The following is a 15,881-nucleotide window of genomic DNA, read 5'->3' as shown; positions in this document are numbered from 1 at the left end:
TTTTTATTGAATATTGATTCTGTATTGTAGTATCCTTAACTCTTCTCCTAAGTACACTTTTTAGTTTTCAAATGATCTGTATCTCTTTTTGATCAATTACATATATATATGTATTTGATCAATTACATATATATATGTACTCACTGATAAGATGATATATTCTGTGAGACTTCTGTTGGTCTATAGGGAAATGGAGGTAGAGTTGTAAATTATTCATATCAAACTGGTGGGTTTTAGGTCCATTTACTGAAAGCAGAGGGATTGCTGAGGAGACTATTTTGGTTTTAAAACCAGAATGACTTTAAACCAAAAATGGCTCTAAAACCAAAAATCAGATAAAGTTTGACCTGAATTAAACCTTTAAATTCACAGTGTCATTGAATACTGAAAATTTTTTTAAATCTCCAGATAATAGTCAAACCCAAAATTAATCCAATGCCCAAGTTACTTTTTCCTATTTGCAGCAACCAATTAATTGAATGGGAACTATGCTCAAGCTGTACCTGTGAACAAACTTCCTGTCACCAGGAAATTCCCGTGTTGCCGCGTCTGGGGCCAGTCTTTCTACTCACTGAGGAACACAGGAGGGGCTTTCCGCTAAGCAGACGTTTTATGAGTACCTAAGAAATAGATCCAATCTACTCATCAAGAACGATCTTGTCATTTTCATTAGTCGGCAACACTGGATTAAACACTTGGCAATCTTTTCTGAGGCTTCTTAGGAAAAGCAGGGAGATTCATATTACATTAGGAAAGAACCAGATCACTCCAAGTATTTGCATCCTGTGAGCATTTCTTCTTCATTAATTTCTGCATTTTTCTCGGCATCAATTGGGCAAGTGTCTAGGATAGAATGAAAGCTATGCCTTAGGACTAAGGTAGCTCTTTTCAGCACCTAGTAGAATGAAGACCAAAATAAGCAGCTGAGATGCGGCATTTTCAGTAAAAGAGGCTTGGTAATTTGAGGATTATCCGGTTTGGCTTCCTGTTTTGGTCAGATGAACAGAACTTTGCCTATATCTTGGCTCCACTTGTGGTCATGTAGATAGGGTTTATTGACACTCATCCCTAAGGATTTTCCTTGGCTTTAACAAAATATAAGTATGCTGTCGTTCTTTATGATGAATGTGGTGACTGGTCGCACCTTGTGGATCACATTAGGAGGACGAAAATTCCTGGCAAAAGCCTGTAAATAACGAAGAGGCTTCACACCACAGACAAAATAAGCCATCACAGAGTTTCTGCAGCTATTGCATTGTTTGAAAATATGCACCCTATGGTGCTCAGGACAGACTCACGATAAACTTCACTAAGTTTCTTAAAAGATTTCATGTTGTATAAACTTGATAAGATAATAACATTCTCCATCTCATTATATTGAGATTCCATTTATATTTTCTGTTCTAATATGTCCTGTCAAGAATAGAGGGAATTAAATGAAGTGAAACATCTCAACAGCTGGACAGTGAAATGGCTCATAAGGGTGCCTCACTCACAACTGTGTGTTATTATGATATTTTTCATGGAATAATTTTAAGGAATCCAAAGGAAACATCAGGCTCACAATATCTTTAACCAGCAAAATAGCATGGACTTTAAAAAAACAAACCCACAACTGTATTTGATCAATTCTTGCCTTTTTGGCATTGGATAGATTTCCAATTTCATTTCTTGTTTAAAAGATTCTTTATTTATGAAGAAGGAGGAAGAGGAGAATCCCAATAGCCAAAGTCTGGCTTAAAATTTACCTTAAACTCCTATAATTCTATATGAGGAATAATGCTGTCTTTGAATTTATAACAACTCCCCTGGAGGTAATGCTCAAGAAGCTAAAATTTTCTTAGATTAAGCAATCCTGTGAGAATTCGGAAATATTGACAGCCATGAGAAAGTCAAGTACCTGAATTACTAACCACTTCTCCTAAATACAGAAGTCAAAATAGCCTTGAGCCTTAAGACGATACTCTACACAATGCAGCATCTTGGGGGAAAACCTATCAGTGTATCTTTAAGCAGAGACATATCCAAAATGAAACAGCTCTGTTTGAACACCACTCTATAGGGTATGAGTTACATGCTCTGCCCATTTGGGACACTAGGATAGTGATCATACATGCCATCCAGGACCTCCCAGTTTACTTACTGTTCCTCAAAAATATCTTAAATTGAATGCTCAATAAGAATCTCTTCCCACTACTGAGAAACACTCTACTCTGTGGTGGTTCTTTGTGCCCTACTACCAATGTCCTCTCTGGCTAGAGAATTATTCTCTTTACTTTTAATTGTTCCTTAAGTATGTTTATCTATCTTGATGTAGTGCCATAACACTTAAAGTTGAAACCTCAGTAATTTCTTTCCATGCAATAGTTTCCCCCCATAAACAGGAAGCGTTTGTCAAGCTAAGGAAGGTACAAGCTAAAATATTTCTGTAATTGTAGAAAACCATAATGGCCTCTGAAGTTACCTATGTGGTTATATGCTTTAAAAAGGTTTGGGAGGAAGGAGGTTGGAATAGGGAATCTTTGAAAATGGCAGGATGGCCTCCACTGATTCTGGGAACTCTGGGCATACCCAAGCAAGCTACTGTTCCATAAGAGACACAATGCATATGAAGTTACTCATAGAATGGCAATATTCAGTGCACCTTGTTGTATTTTTTTGGCCCCAAATATCTGAGTTCTTTTTCAGTCTTGCCAAGAAAGAAAGCAAAAGGAATATGGGCAAAACCACTATAGGTTCTCAGCTACAAAATGGTGGCTGGGATGGGGTTAAAATATGTGTGTGTTTATGTACATGTATATAATCAGATTTTTTTTTTTAAATATTTTTATTATTTTCTTTTTCTCCCCAAAGCCCCCGGTACATAGTTGTGTATTCTTCGTTGTGGGTCCTTCTAGTTGTGGTATGTGGGACGCTGCCTCAGCGTGGTCTGATGAGCAGTGCCATGTCCGCGCCCAGGATTTGAACCAACGAAACACTGGGCTGCCTGCTGCGGAGCGCGCGAACTTAACCACTCGGCCACGGGGCCAGCCCCATATATATAATCAGATTTTTAATAACTCTTTCTTTACTTACAATGATACCCACACTTCTCACTAAGCGTAAGGTAATTTTTTTAATTTTAGTGAAAAAATTGGGGACATTTACTTTGAGAAAAATGAAGATCTGAAGGATGGTGAGGAGGGTACAGCAGGGACCAGATGGACGTCTTCAATAGGAAGGATTTGACTTTGGAAGAGATTTCACTCCCTTTCAGGGACGTAAGGATGTTAAGGGCAAAGTGAGAACCAATGAGTAGACGTCACCATAGTGGATCATATTTTAGCTCCAAATTTGAAAGAACTTTCTACCAAGTCAAGCTGCCTATAGTTGATTAAACTGAATGATTACTTTTCAAGGACACTGTAAAGAGAATTTATGTGTCAGGTCGGGGTGGTCTCTAAGATTTCTACCAACCATCATGTTGGGGGACCCTATTTTTCCAAATCTAGATAACACTTGCTCTCTGCTGAACTTCCCTCTGAACTAATTTCTTTCAGAACCTGGGCCAGAGATCAATGACATGGCAATTAGAAGAATGACTTCCGAGAAGACCTACTTTTTCTCCTACACGTCCTAAAACCTTGAGTGTGCTGCTCAAATGGCTAGTGTACTCCAGACTAGGTGTGACCTGGTCAGAAGGTTCTCTGTTTGACTCAAGGAGACAAGATATATCTTTGGCCCAGGAATGTCAATGACATTCATTGACACTAACACATTCAAAAGGGAAAATTAAAAATGAGGAAGAAATATAAAAATCTGGTATTGTTTCATTCACCAATAGAACTCAGGTAAACGACAAATGAATATATAATGATAACAAGAACTAAAGTTTATTCTAACAATCCCTAACATGACTGTCGAAGTGTCTATTATTTCACGGTTTTGTCTCATTCCATCTTCATAAAAATTTTACAAAATAGGTACAATTATTAGCCTCATTTCCTAAGCACAGGGCTGTTAATTACTACCCAAGTATGAACAAACAGTAAATGGCATAGCTGGAATTCAAACACAGATTGGTCTGCCTCCACTCCCACAGTCTTAACCACCATGCTCAGAGGAGACTGGGGCCTCCCAGATACGTCGATGGCTGCTGCCCAGGTGGCCCTCAATCAGGCTTTCGGGGGAAGATCTTTGACCAAGAACTTGAGAAGACAGCACCAATTCTGAATCGCAAGTGTCAGAACTATTTAGAACTTTGGAAACAACAGATAGCACCTATGTATAAACAATAACGTATAAGAAGGAGATGAAGAAATTAGGATTTTATGATTATTTGAGTTGCATGGGAGAAATTTGAGGGAACAGACCAATATTTCACTTAGGCAAAGGTATACTACACCATTGTATTTAGTAATATAATGTTCTTTATTTTTTCTGAAGACAAAAGAAGAGACAGTTGTGAGAGAAATGGTCCAGGTCCAACGTGAGGAATAAATTCTTGGGAGAGAAAATTGTAAAGCTTAGGAATAGATTACCAAGGAAAGTTGCAACTTTTAAAAAAATTAGTCACCTCTGTGGACTAATTTGTGCTTTGACTACAGGAATGACTACATGATACTCAAAAACATTCTGTTAGGAAAAAAAACTTAGCCAAATTGTTGTTTACTGTCACGTAGTCTTAAAAAGAAAAAAACAATGCTAATTTTTATTTTTTTATTTTTTGCTATGGAACTACTTATTTGAAGGGAAAACTAGGGCCTATCTCACTTTTTCCAAATGGCTGTGCTGTGACATCAATGGCATCTTGCAAAGCAATGTGTGTTCACATTTTCGGTTTGTTCAGTCCTGTTGGCCAGTTTTGAGTTGGAAGACTAAGCAGAGGATATTCGGGATGAGTCTCCTGCTGCCTCTTGCTCCTTTAGATTATGGATCCTGATCTTCAGACTAAAAGGTATGATTCTCTCCAGTCCATGTGCTAAGTCAGCAAGGAGCCTGGGTTGGCCAGCAACACAGATAAATCAACATTTAAGCCTTTGGGAAGCTGTTGAATATGTGATGTTCCCATGTTGACTCAAAGATTCTTTCATTCCAGGAAAGAGAGACTACTAAGTGGTACTTTCCAACATGACATTTGGATGTCACCCAATCCCTTGGGAAAGCTGACAGATCTGCCCCCCAGGAGTTGATGAAACTTGGTGAGCACCAAGGAAGCGAGACCTACAGCAGACCCTCAGCTTGTGGGAGTGGTTCCAGAGGCTTTTCTGGATGTGCTCTCTGATTCTTTGTTTCTTCCCCTGTAAAAAGAGGTCAAGGAGACCATACACATGAAAGCACTGGTCACCTGAAAAATACCACAGACGTGCTACGTTAGGTGGTGGTCGAATTACTGGGTTTCCCATTGATGTAACATCATTTTACAATTATCATCAAATATGTATTATTGGAAAACTGCCTTTCAAATTAATAATAATTAATTCCCAATTATAGAGTCTTTACTATGTGCTAGGTACTGGGCTAAGCTCGTTAAAACACAAGATTTTATTTATTACTTACCCCATAACTAAGGTAGTATTATTATCTCTAATTATAAATTTATTTATATTTATAATTGATTTATAAATGAGAAAACTGAGATTTAGGGAAAGTGAGTACCTGGCACCATTGTACGAAGCTTGGAAGAGGGAGTAGGAATCTGGCCCACATTTGTCTGATTCAGTATCTGAGAATCCTACTACTGCTTGAACTTTACCTTCTGCACCTCCGAAAAGGAAGGACTTTCATTCTGGTCAGATGGGAATGGCTTTTATTGAACATCCACAGGAGCTTCCTATTGTGTTCAGCCACTGCTTTGCCAGCCAAGGTCCTGCTCTGTGCATCAGGTCACGGCCTGCTGCTGCTCTTCTAACACTGACTTAGGATAGTGGATGCCATTGGTGCCCCACCCACATCCTCTTTACCAGCCAGTGCACCCATCCTATAGCTGCCAACAGCTCACGGCTGCTGTCATTCTGGAGCATCCCCCACTCACCCTGCCCCAGCCAACCTAAGACTCTTGTGTAGCCCACCTACCTCCCCTCATAGACCTTGGCAGATGATGATTGGGCAGAGGCCAGCCCCTTCACCTCAAGGTGGGAGTTGAGTGAAGTTTGCGCTCCAGGGGGTCCCAGTGGGAGCCACACTGAAGCTGGTCTCCAGCTAAGACTAGTTCTTGCTTAGCTTTCGCCCTCAGACCTACTCTTTCCCTACTCTCCCGCCCTGAGAGCACAAGCCAATAAGTCACTGGAGCAAGAATCCTCATTTCAGGCTCTGCTTCTGGGAAATCTGAGCTGAGACAATTGGGCATCACTGGGTTTTTCTATGCTATAGTCCTTACCTCTTATTCAAAGAATTCCAGGCCTTTGAAGACTTCATTTAAATACGTTTTTCTCCCTGAGCTAATTTATGTTAATTTTTTTGTTTGGAGCTAATCCTGGTTTCCTCCTTTTCATTTAGGGGGGAGCAGATCCTTTCAGAGAGAAGGTGTGATGTCATGAACACTTGTAATCTAGGCGTTGCTGGGAAGAGGTTGTTCCTGCTGTCTAATTACTGACACACAAAATGGCTTAATGCCATCGATCTGGGTCTCTGATTCTTGTCAGATGTTTACAAAAATGCTGAGATCTCTTCTCAGAGAACCTCTCCTACTGTTCCTGTTCGCTCTACCGTGATCTATAGCTTCAGTTCCGTGGGGTTGCCAGGCCTGTGAAGGAGAGCTGTCTTTTTCCCTCTCACGGCGACTGAAATGTCGTCTTTTTTCTTCTCCCAGGGAAAGCACCTTCTCATGGCTTTCTCTTTGCCTTGGCTGCACGCTGGTTCCTCAGTCAGGCTCCAAGGGAGACTGTGATCATTGCACGGAGGCCCTATGACTAGGCTGTTATTTGCTCCCCTGAAACAACAACACAGCGCTTCTTTGAGCTGAAGAAATAAATAAATAAAATAAAAATGCACTTTCCAGAGGGACCAATCTTACAATCTGAAAGAAAATTTCTCTGAAAAAGCAGCACAAGATTGGCTGTCAAGGGAAAGTATCTGTTTGGGGAAACTGCCAAAAGGATTCGACATTATTTCTACCAGTTAATCATTTACAATTTTAAGTCCAGGCAGATAAACAAGATCCACTACAGAGAGACAGGAAAGTTGGAGAGCAACATAGGAGTGTTTACAAGTTCAAAGTCTAGAGATTAGTCTAGGTGGTGATGTGATCAATTTCATGGTTTCCGTTTCCCCCGCAGAGTGGGCTGTGGCTTGAAGGCCATGCGAGGACAACAGGAAGAATGATTTCAGAATTCATCACTGGATGGCACTGAGTTCTTACCAGGCCTTCTGAAACAGATGATAGAGCTTTGTCTTACTTCTACAACTTTCTCTGTGTTGTTTTGCTCATTACTTATAATCTTTGACTACTTAATCTCTTTAGCTTCACAAGTCTGTCCGTTGATAAATCCTTTATTTATTCCCCAAATTTTCATGATCTTCCTTTCCCCATTCACCTTATTTCAGACACTAGCAACCTTTTCTCATTCCGTAGAGCCTTTCTCCAGGTGAGACACAATGCGACTGTTAAGGTAGCTGGTACAGTTGTTGTTTAGACATCTGTAGCTCAATAGCAGAATCCCATGTGTGTATTCACGTGTTTCCAGATTGTCTTAGTCAGCCATTCTAGTTTTCTTCCTCTTTCTTCCCAGACCGTTCTCCTCCCAGACACTGCCTCTCTGGAGCGTCCACAGCTGAGCAAAGGTCTTGGAAAGAAATTAGCTCAAAGAAGGACTTTCTGGAAGAGATACTTCCAAGCTCTCTTTCAAATATAACATATGCTTGCAACGCCCCCTCATCCAGGTAGTAATTTCCTGTTAACATCACTTTTCTAAGTAACCTTCCCTTTCTTCCGTGCCGAATATATTCACTCTATGGTATATAGCGCAAATGTGTTTCTATATATAAAACACACCCATGCACCGACACCTGCAAATCGCCAAATGAATTCTATGAAGTACAGAAAACCACTTAGAACTTGTTAAATGTTATCTGGGCCATTCATAATCAATGTGAATTGAGCTAAATGGAATAAAAATAAAGCTTTAAATGGTAAATAATTTTTTCTGTTTTCTCTGCTTTCCAAAGCCATCAATCAAAGCAAAGATCTGAAAGTCCATATATTAATTTGTCTGTTATTGAAAGGGCTTGTTTTCATTGGGCAATTCTCTTTTTTTTCTGATTTTCGATCCTGGAGAACAGTGATTGGCTGGACCCAGTGCTGCCCTCCTACCAGGGAGGTGGGCGAAATGAGTCCTCAGTTTCCTCCCACCACCACTTTCTCAATCTTTCCTTCCCTTCCGTTCACTCTTCACCCCTCTCCTGCCGTGCGATCCATTAACCATCCTTCATTCTTGGTTAGCTGTTTAAATCTCCCTTTTTGACAATTACAAAAAGGAAGTGATCACTTTTCTCAGAAGTAATGATACATCAGATACTTTTTTTCTGATTATAAAATTAATAAATATTCATTTTAACAGGTTTTGGGGGAAAATACAAAAAATAAGGCCTAAAATGCAAGCCCATCTGTAACTCTACCTTTCAGAGATACTGGTCTTAGCATTTTGGTGCTTTTGCTTTTTTTTAAGTAAAAAAATTGAGATCATTTTGTATATCAGATCTCCAACATGCTATTTTTCACTTAACGCTATTTTGTAATCCTTTCTCATGTCATTAAAATTATTATTAAAGAACGATTTTAAAGGAGTTATCGTATTACATCCTGTGGCTTCATAATTTATTCTACTATCCTGTTGATACGAGGCATCTAGTCTCTTTCTGATTTTAACATACTTTTTCCCCACGTATCTGTGGTGCTTTAATAGGGGATTCCTGAAGACCCCAAGAAATGGCTCTCTAACACTACATTGCAGGAACTGGTTCTAGGAAGGAGTTATGGTTTTGAAGGGAAAAGATGCTCTTGCTTCATTTGCTTGCTAAAAAGGCTAACTACCTTTGAGTGCAGTGGAAGTCAGGGGTAGATGGAGCAACTGCTATTGACTAGTTACCCGTGCTTAGGTTATCACTTAGGTAAGATGAGAGTGAGGTAAAATTTGACCACTTTTCAACTAGTAAATCAAGATCACAGGCTTCCTCATTTCTACTGTCCATACCTCATTCCAAAATGGGAGAAAGGCTGGCCCTTCTGTGTGCATTGACGTCCAGTGTTCTCACTGTCTTCTTTAGACAGACATCGTGTAGCCCTTCAATGATGGTTTTTGGAGGGAGAGATGCATCCACGAATTAAGTGTCCTCCAAAGAGAGATGTGTCTGAGGCAGAAGTGATGCCTTCATCCTCTCCCAGCTTCCGTAGATCTGTTCTTATTTCAGGGGACTGCAGTTGTTGGAAGTTCCTGCCCTCTAGTGGATGTCAGCACCAGGCAAACAGGCTGATTCTGCCCTGCGAGGTCCAGGAGCCAAGCATCAGTGTCCTCACATGCCCTCCCGGAATAATGGAAGCTGTGTTTCTGGAGGAGACTCTTCCCCCTCTGTAGAAGGTTGTGTCTTTAACAGACCATCTGCGTCTACTGCTGCCACAAGACAAGACATCAGGGGATATTTTTTTTCCTCAGGGCAGTAACCCAGCCTCGTTTTTCTTTTAATTATTTCAGTATCTACCGAGTTGTGTTTCTTTATCACGAGTGGCAGTGCCTTGTTATGGTCCGGGGTCACTTTAGCTGTGTCACGGGCAAGAGGCGTGGCTCATATGAGCAGAGCCCAGGACGAAGCAGCTGGGAACCTGAGACGACTCACGCAAACTACTGGAAAAAGTCATAACATCACTTTCTTTTGCTTTTTTATAAATGTAAAGTTTAAAGAACATTGAGAAAAACAGGAGAGGATAATACAAGACATTCTCGCAAATCACCTCTTTAGGGCTATGCCCAAAGTCTCAAGGATATTCTTTCTCACAATTTAGCCAAACACCTCAGACAGCCACATAGCTATTTTAAGAATGAACTGAGAAGCTTCCGTACACAAATTGTCTAAATCCTTTAGTGATCTCTTCACGTGCTTATAGAGAAGTCTAGCTACAGCTGGACGAGGCGACCTGGTTCCTGGCAGAGTGCCCACCTCCCTCCTACCTGCCTCCCTCCCTCCTACCTATGTACCACCTACCCACTTCCATCCTACCTACCTACCTACTTCCTACCTACCTACCCACTCCTATATTCCTCCCACCTATCCAACTCCCACCTACATACCCACCTACTTCCTACCTACCTACCTCTTACTTCTCTCCATCCCTCCTACCTATGTACCACCTACCCACTTCCATTCTACCTACCTACCTATTTGCTACCTACTGACCTCCTATCTACCGACTTCCTATTTAAGCACCTCCTACCTACCTACTTCCTATCTATCTACCTATTTCCTACCTACTGACCTCCTACCTACCTACCTCCTATCTACCTCCTACCTCCTAGCTACCTACCTACCCCCTATCTATCTCCTCCCTCCCTCCCTACCTACCCACCCCCTATCCACCTCCTACCTACCTACCCATCTACCTACCTAAGGGAAACTGCTTGAAAGCTCTGGGTCGAGAGTTTCTCATGTGTCGAATTAGAGAATTGAATGAGATGAGAGGGAAGCAGCTCTTCCAGTAATAATTGGGCGTGAAGAAACAGCCTTTACCCACTTCTTGGAGAGCAACCTGAAGGAAGATCCCTCTGCTCTGCCGTCCTCCACCAGCACAGTTTGTGAGTGATCTAGGGCCAGTTCCAACAACAAAGCAGGAGACGCATCCTTCGTCTAATTCCTGGCTCAAGTGTCCCCCAACTGTTCCGCTGTTGTTCTGACCGGGGCTCTGAGCATCTCAATCTGTACTCGTGGAAGAACAGGCAGCCTTCTGGTACTTAACGTGCGGTGGCACTGGGTGAAGAGAAGCGTCCCCATTTCATGGGAATTTCAAGAATGAGACTGCTGCACTCGAAGTCTTTGCCTTTTATTTAAACTGAGATCAGAGGGAACACTATGGCTCTGACCTGTGCAAATACAATAAGCACTTCAGCCCAGAAACAGTTTTACCTCTTTTATTAGGTTGGGTTTTCAGTCTGTGTTTGAAGAGGAGCTATTTATGGGCTTGCAAACAAAGTGCTGGAGGAGAGGAATTTAAAGGATGTCCTTGAGCGAATTCAGGGGTTTTCTTTTTTTCAAGAGGCTAAACTGCATGTTAACCCTTCGTCTTCTGGCACACATCTCTTCCACATGGCTCCCCAGAGGCCTGAGAGAGATGGACATCTGAGCATCAGAGGAGGACACACTTTGTGGCCTTGAGAAAGTCCCTTCCTCAGTGTGCTGGCTCCTGCTCTGGAAAATAAGAAGGCTCCTGGTGACCTCCTGATGAACATGGAAGGAAAAGAAGTTCAAGATGTGAAAGTCTTTTCTGGGACTGGTGAGGGCACCTTGATGCTGACTGGCTTATTTGCAGCTCATGCATGACCTGGTGTTTTCAGAACCTGGTCACGCCAATCCTGCTGAAAGAAGGCATGATTTTTTTTTTTTTTTTTTTTTTTTTTGGTGAGGATGATTGGCTCTGAGCTAACATCTGTTGCCTATCTTCTTCTTTATTTTTGCTTGAGGAAGATTGTCCCTGAGCTAATCTTCCTCTATTTTTTATATGTGGGGCATCGCCATAGCACAGCTTGATGAGCGGTGTGTAGGTCCGTGCCTGGGATCCAAACCTGTGAACCCTGGGCCACCAAAGTGGAGCAGACAAACTTAACCACTACGCCACCCAGCTGGCCACTGACTTTTATTTTTTTTCACAAAGTAACTTATACTGCTTTGGTGTGCCCAGCGCAAAGTAAGACTACAGCTGTTGATTTTATCATAAAATCAGTTTGTTGGACAGAAACGCAATTAGCCAGGGTGTAGTTTATTTGAATGCCTGTAGACCCACCCCACTGTCTTTTCAGGTGCAGGTGGTGGACACTGTCATTTAACCATGTCCTTTTGTTCTTAGTCTTTTCTTCTGCTGTTCATGGCTTAATCATTTGACAATTCTTAAGTTGGATTAGGGAAAGTAAGAAAATAGATCTTTTATTTGATTCCTTGGTTACCCTTTTAATAGTTTGATGAGGGAGGTGGTTGAAACGCCTGTTAAAACAGGCCAGTACTGCTGTTCCCAAAATACTTGTGTGTAATGTTAAAAGATGATACTCCAGAAAAAGGTTTTGTGCTCAGATGAATTTAGTGAGCATTTCTCAGAGTGGACAAAGTAATCCTGTTCTCACTGGAACCTCAGCTGACCCTGCTGCTGTGTCATCCCATGACTGGTAATAGAAGGAATGAGAGCATCCTTGTGCCCCCTGGCACTGGGACTTGGTTGGAGTAAAGTGGCTGGTCTGTTGCTAGGGAGTTTGTGTCTCCGAATCAAATGATTGGACTTCAGGCTTGAAGAACGGCTGCATTCAGAGGTGCAGGCACCCCACTGTGCATTATCCCCTGCAATTTCCCAGGCTGCCTGGTATACACTCTGCTGCTGCCAAGTAGCACTGGGCAAGAGGGCCCTGTGCTTAATTAAGAAGACCCTGCTCTGGCTCTCCTCCAGCTTAAGCCCTCCCCAAACAGCAAGGAAACCATACCCACCCAGAGCCCGTGGCCCTTCTTTCTGGACCGGAATGTGGTTTCCAAAACAGCAGCACCCCATCACCTAGGAATTTGTTAGAAATGCAAATTCTCAGATCTAACTCAGAACAACTGAATCAAAAACTCTGAGAGACGGACCAGCAATCAGTGTTTTCACAGCCTCTTGGTGATTCGGATGTCTGCTCCAGACTGAGAGCTGCTGTTCTAATCGAGACCCTGCACTGGGGTGCCCGAGACCCAGAGACTCCTGCTCCCATGGCTCTGAGCCCACCTCCAGGGCTTGCACAGGCCTCTTCCCTGGATCTGAGGGCAGACGTGCCTCCAGTGGCCAAAAGCAGCTCTTGGGGGGAGGCTGGGAGATAGAGCTTGGATTCGACGGGCTGGGTTGTTCACAGTTATACCTCAAATATCTAAGTCATTATGAAAGTACATTTTTCAAAGAGCGAGAATAAAACATTATTTAACAGTTTGTTACTTTGATTTACAATTTTTAAACATTTAGACGCAAGGCAGGCCTCCATTTTAATCTTATCCTAGTCTCTGCAAATATTAGGGGTAGGCCAGCTGCCAAAAGTTTATATTCTTTCACTTACCCCCATTCATTCATTTATATACGAATTTATTTGATGTCTATCTCTTTATTGATATTCTGTATTTAATGTGACATTATCATCATACTTTTCTTTACTTCTTTAATTACAGTTTCCTTTTGTTCTTTGAACAGATTGATATGGCTACTTTGAAGTCTTTTTCTGTTAATTCTCCCATCTGTTTGCTTTCACAGACTATTTCCGTTGCCTGCCTAGTATCTGGGTCATACTTTCCTGTTTCTTTGCGTGTCTTGTAAGTTTTTGTTAGAAACTGGACATATTGTAGCAACTCTGGGTACTCCCCTCCTCCCCGCCCCAGGGCGTGTTATTGTTATTTGTTTATTTCACTTTTTAAGGACTTGCTGGATTCTTTCAGTGAAACTTCACCCACCCCTCCCAACACACACAGTGTTAAGGCTCTGAAGTTGCTCCTCAGGGAAACACGCTTTGAAGATGCCCACACCCTCCCCCCCCCCCCCCCATGACAGGGGTTGGGTGGGGCTTTAGTTTTCTCTTTCCCTGGACACTCCCAGCTGTTAAATTCTTTTATTGCTAGCTGATTAATCTCTCTATTGTTCTCCACGATACCCTAGAGGCATAAGTTACTCTACAGACAAATCCAATCACATTCAGGTGCCCTTGAAGGAAAAGTTCCTGAGGTCACTGTTTGGTATTTGTTCTTCCCCCAGGAGGAGTCTGCCCAGCCATTTCCCTCCTCAGCTCTTTTCTGAAAATGAGCCAGTTTACAGTTTGACCTCTATCTTCATCAAATCCACAAACCTCCTCCCACTTGTCCCCCACCACAATATCCTGTGTTCTTGAGAGAGTGCCCTTAGGCTTGAACTTCCCTACCTTTGTTGCTTCATTTGCTGCAAAGTTCCTTTGAGAAGGGATTAGGAGCTATCTGTTTTAGGACCTGTTTCTTCCCCCCTAGGCAAAATGGCAGCCTTTCTCTGAGTGACCCTCCCACTTGAGATCTGGAGTACTTGGTGAAGGGGGGGGGGGGGGTGCAGTAGCCTGAGGTCTTCTAGCTCGTCTCTCCTAACATGGAACCACTGCATTATAAGCAGACCAGGGGGCTGGCCCCGTGGCTGAGTGGTTAAGTTCGGGTGCTGGGCTGCAGGCGGCCCAGTGTTTCATCAGTTCAAATCCTGGGCGCGGACATGGCACTGCTCATCAAACCACGCTGAGGTGGCGTCCCACATGCCACAACTAGAAGGACGCACAACTAAAAATATACAACTGTGTACTGGGGGGCTTTGGGGAGAAAAAGGAAAAAAATAAAAATCTTTTTTTTAAAAAAAAGCAGACCAGAACTGATGGGGGTCCCAGTTTTCTCAGCAGTACTGCACCCAAGGTAAACCTTCCTTCTACTAGTGGGGGCTTGAGGAAGCCCTCATCTCTCTGCTGTACTTGCTCAAACTTAGCCTCAGCAACAGGGAGTTGAGGCAGGATGAGAAATACTGATGTCCTGCTCCTCCTAGGAGGAAAGCCCTCCAACTGGGAGCTGAGGTTGAGGAAGCCCTGTGTTCTTGGCTTCCCCCATCTGGAGTGAAGTCTCTGAGTCACTGAACTGGGAGAAGGCAGGAAGGGGGTGGTCTTGGCTCAAGTACCACAGACTCCATTTTCTTAATGTGTTTTCATAGATTTTCTTGCATAGATGTTTCTTCGTTTACTGTATGCCCTTAGGACCTGTGGGGGCCTCGAATTGGCTACCCCAAGATATGTCTCTTTGGCATGAGGATTATTTGGGGCTGGTTACTTTTAATAAACTGCAGACAGGAAAGCAACTGAAAAGTAGAATTTACTTACCCTTTGTAAGAGATATTTACATTATAAAGGAAATCTCCATCTGTAAAGGTGTCTCCCTCTCTGTACCAGGAAGAAGGGGGGATGGCCTTATCTCTAGAAACTCTTAATCAATGCCAAAGGCAAGGACTTAAATCTGCATAATAATCTTATTCCTGTTTACTGTGCTTGTCTGGTAACCTCCTGTAACTGCCTACCCCCACCCCCAACATCCTCCTTTGTCTTTAGCTGAAGATGATATTTAAGTTGGTGGCTTTGGCCGTTTTGGTGAGTTGCTCAGCTTGCCTGAGCCTCTCTCATGTATACATGTTATAAAGCTTTGTTTAATTTTCTCCTGTTATTCTGTCTCATGTGAATTTAATTCGTTCTCCGGCCAGAAGAACCCACAGTGGGTAGAGGAAATGTTTTCCTCCCTGTCAGACCATTTCCAGAGGCTTTAAATGGCTGTTTTTAAAAATAAATTTCACCAATTTCACTAGAAAATGGATGTGCAGAGCTCCTCATGCTGTCATGCTGGAAATTGATCTTCATCTAAATTTATTTGGACCTTCTACTGAGCACCTACTACATGCCAGGTGCTGTACTAAGTGTTGGGAATACACTAGTGAATGAAAGGAACACTGTCCTTTAGTTTGTGATCTAGCCAGGTGCTTGGCATATGGAAGGAACTTAATAAATATTTGTCAAACAAATGAATGGCTAACAAATAAAAGTATTTTTCTTTCTTTGTTTTTTAATTTTTTTACAAGATGTCTGGGAAATTCCTGCAACATCTTGCTAGCTGAGTTTCCGGACATTTAGAGGCAGTAGGAGTGTTATGAAGACAAT

The 15,881-nt window shown here is 42.2% G+C and overlaps 1 long non-coding RNA gene across 1 annotated transcript; it reads right to left on the bottom strand.

Annotated features, from left to right (window-relative positions):
- Nucleotides 1–4,386: 4,386 nt before the first annotated feature.
- LOC139080528 (uncharacterized) lies at nucleotides 4,387–10,894 on the bottom strand. The gene is made up of 3 exons (XR_011535096.1): nucleotides 10,703–10,894; nucleotides 9,171–9,818; nucleotides 4,387–5,279 (listed from the first exon to the last, which is right to left on the bottom strand). It is a non-coding gene; the product is annotated as an uncharacterized lncRNA (long non-coding RNA).
- Between the last annotated feature and the right edge of the window lie 4,987 nt (nucleotides 10,895–15,881).

Source organism: Equus przewalskii, chromosome 30 (genome assembly GCF_037783145.1).
Source record: "Equus przewalskii isolate Varuska chromosome 30, EquPr2, whole genome shotgun sequence".
NCBI classification, from domain to species: domain Eukaryota; kingdom Metazoa; phylum Chordata; class Mammalia; order Perissodactyla; family Equidae; genus Equus; species Equus przewalskii.
Note: the sequence above shows the minus strand (reverse complement) of the source record. Positions and strands in the feature narration are given on the sequence as shown.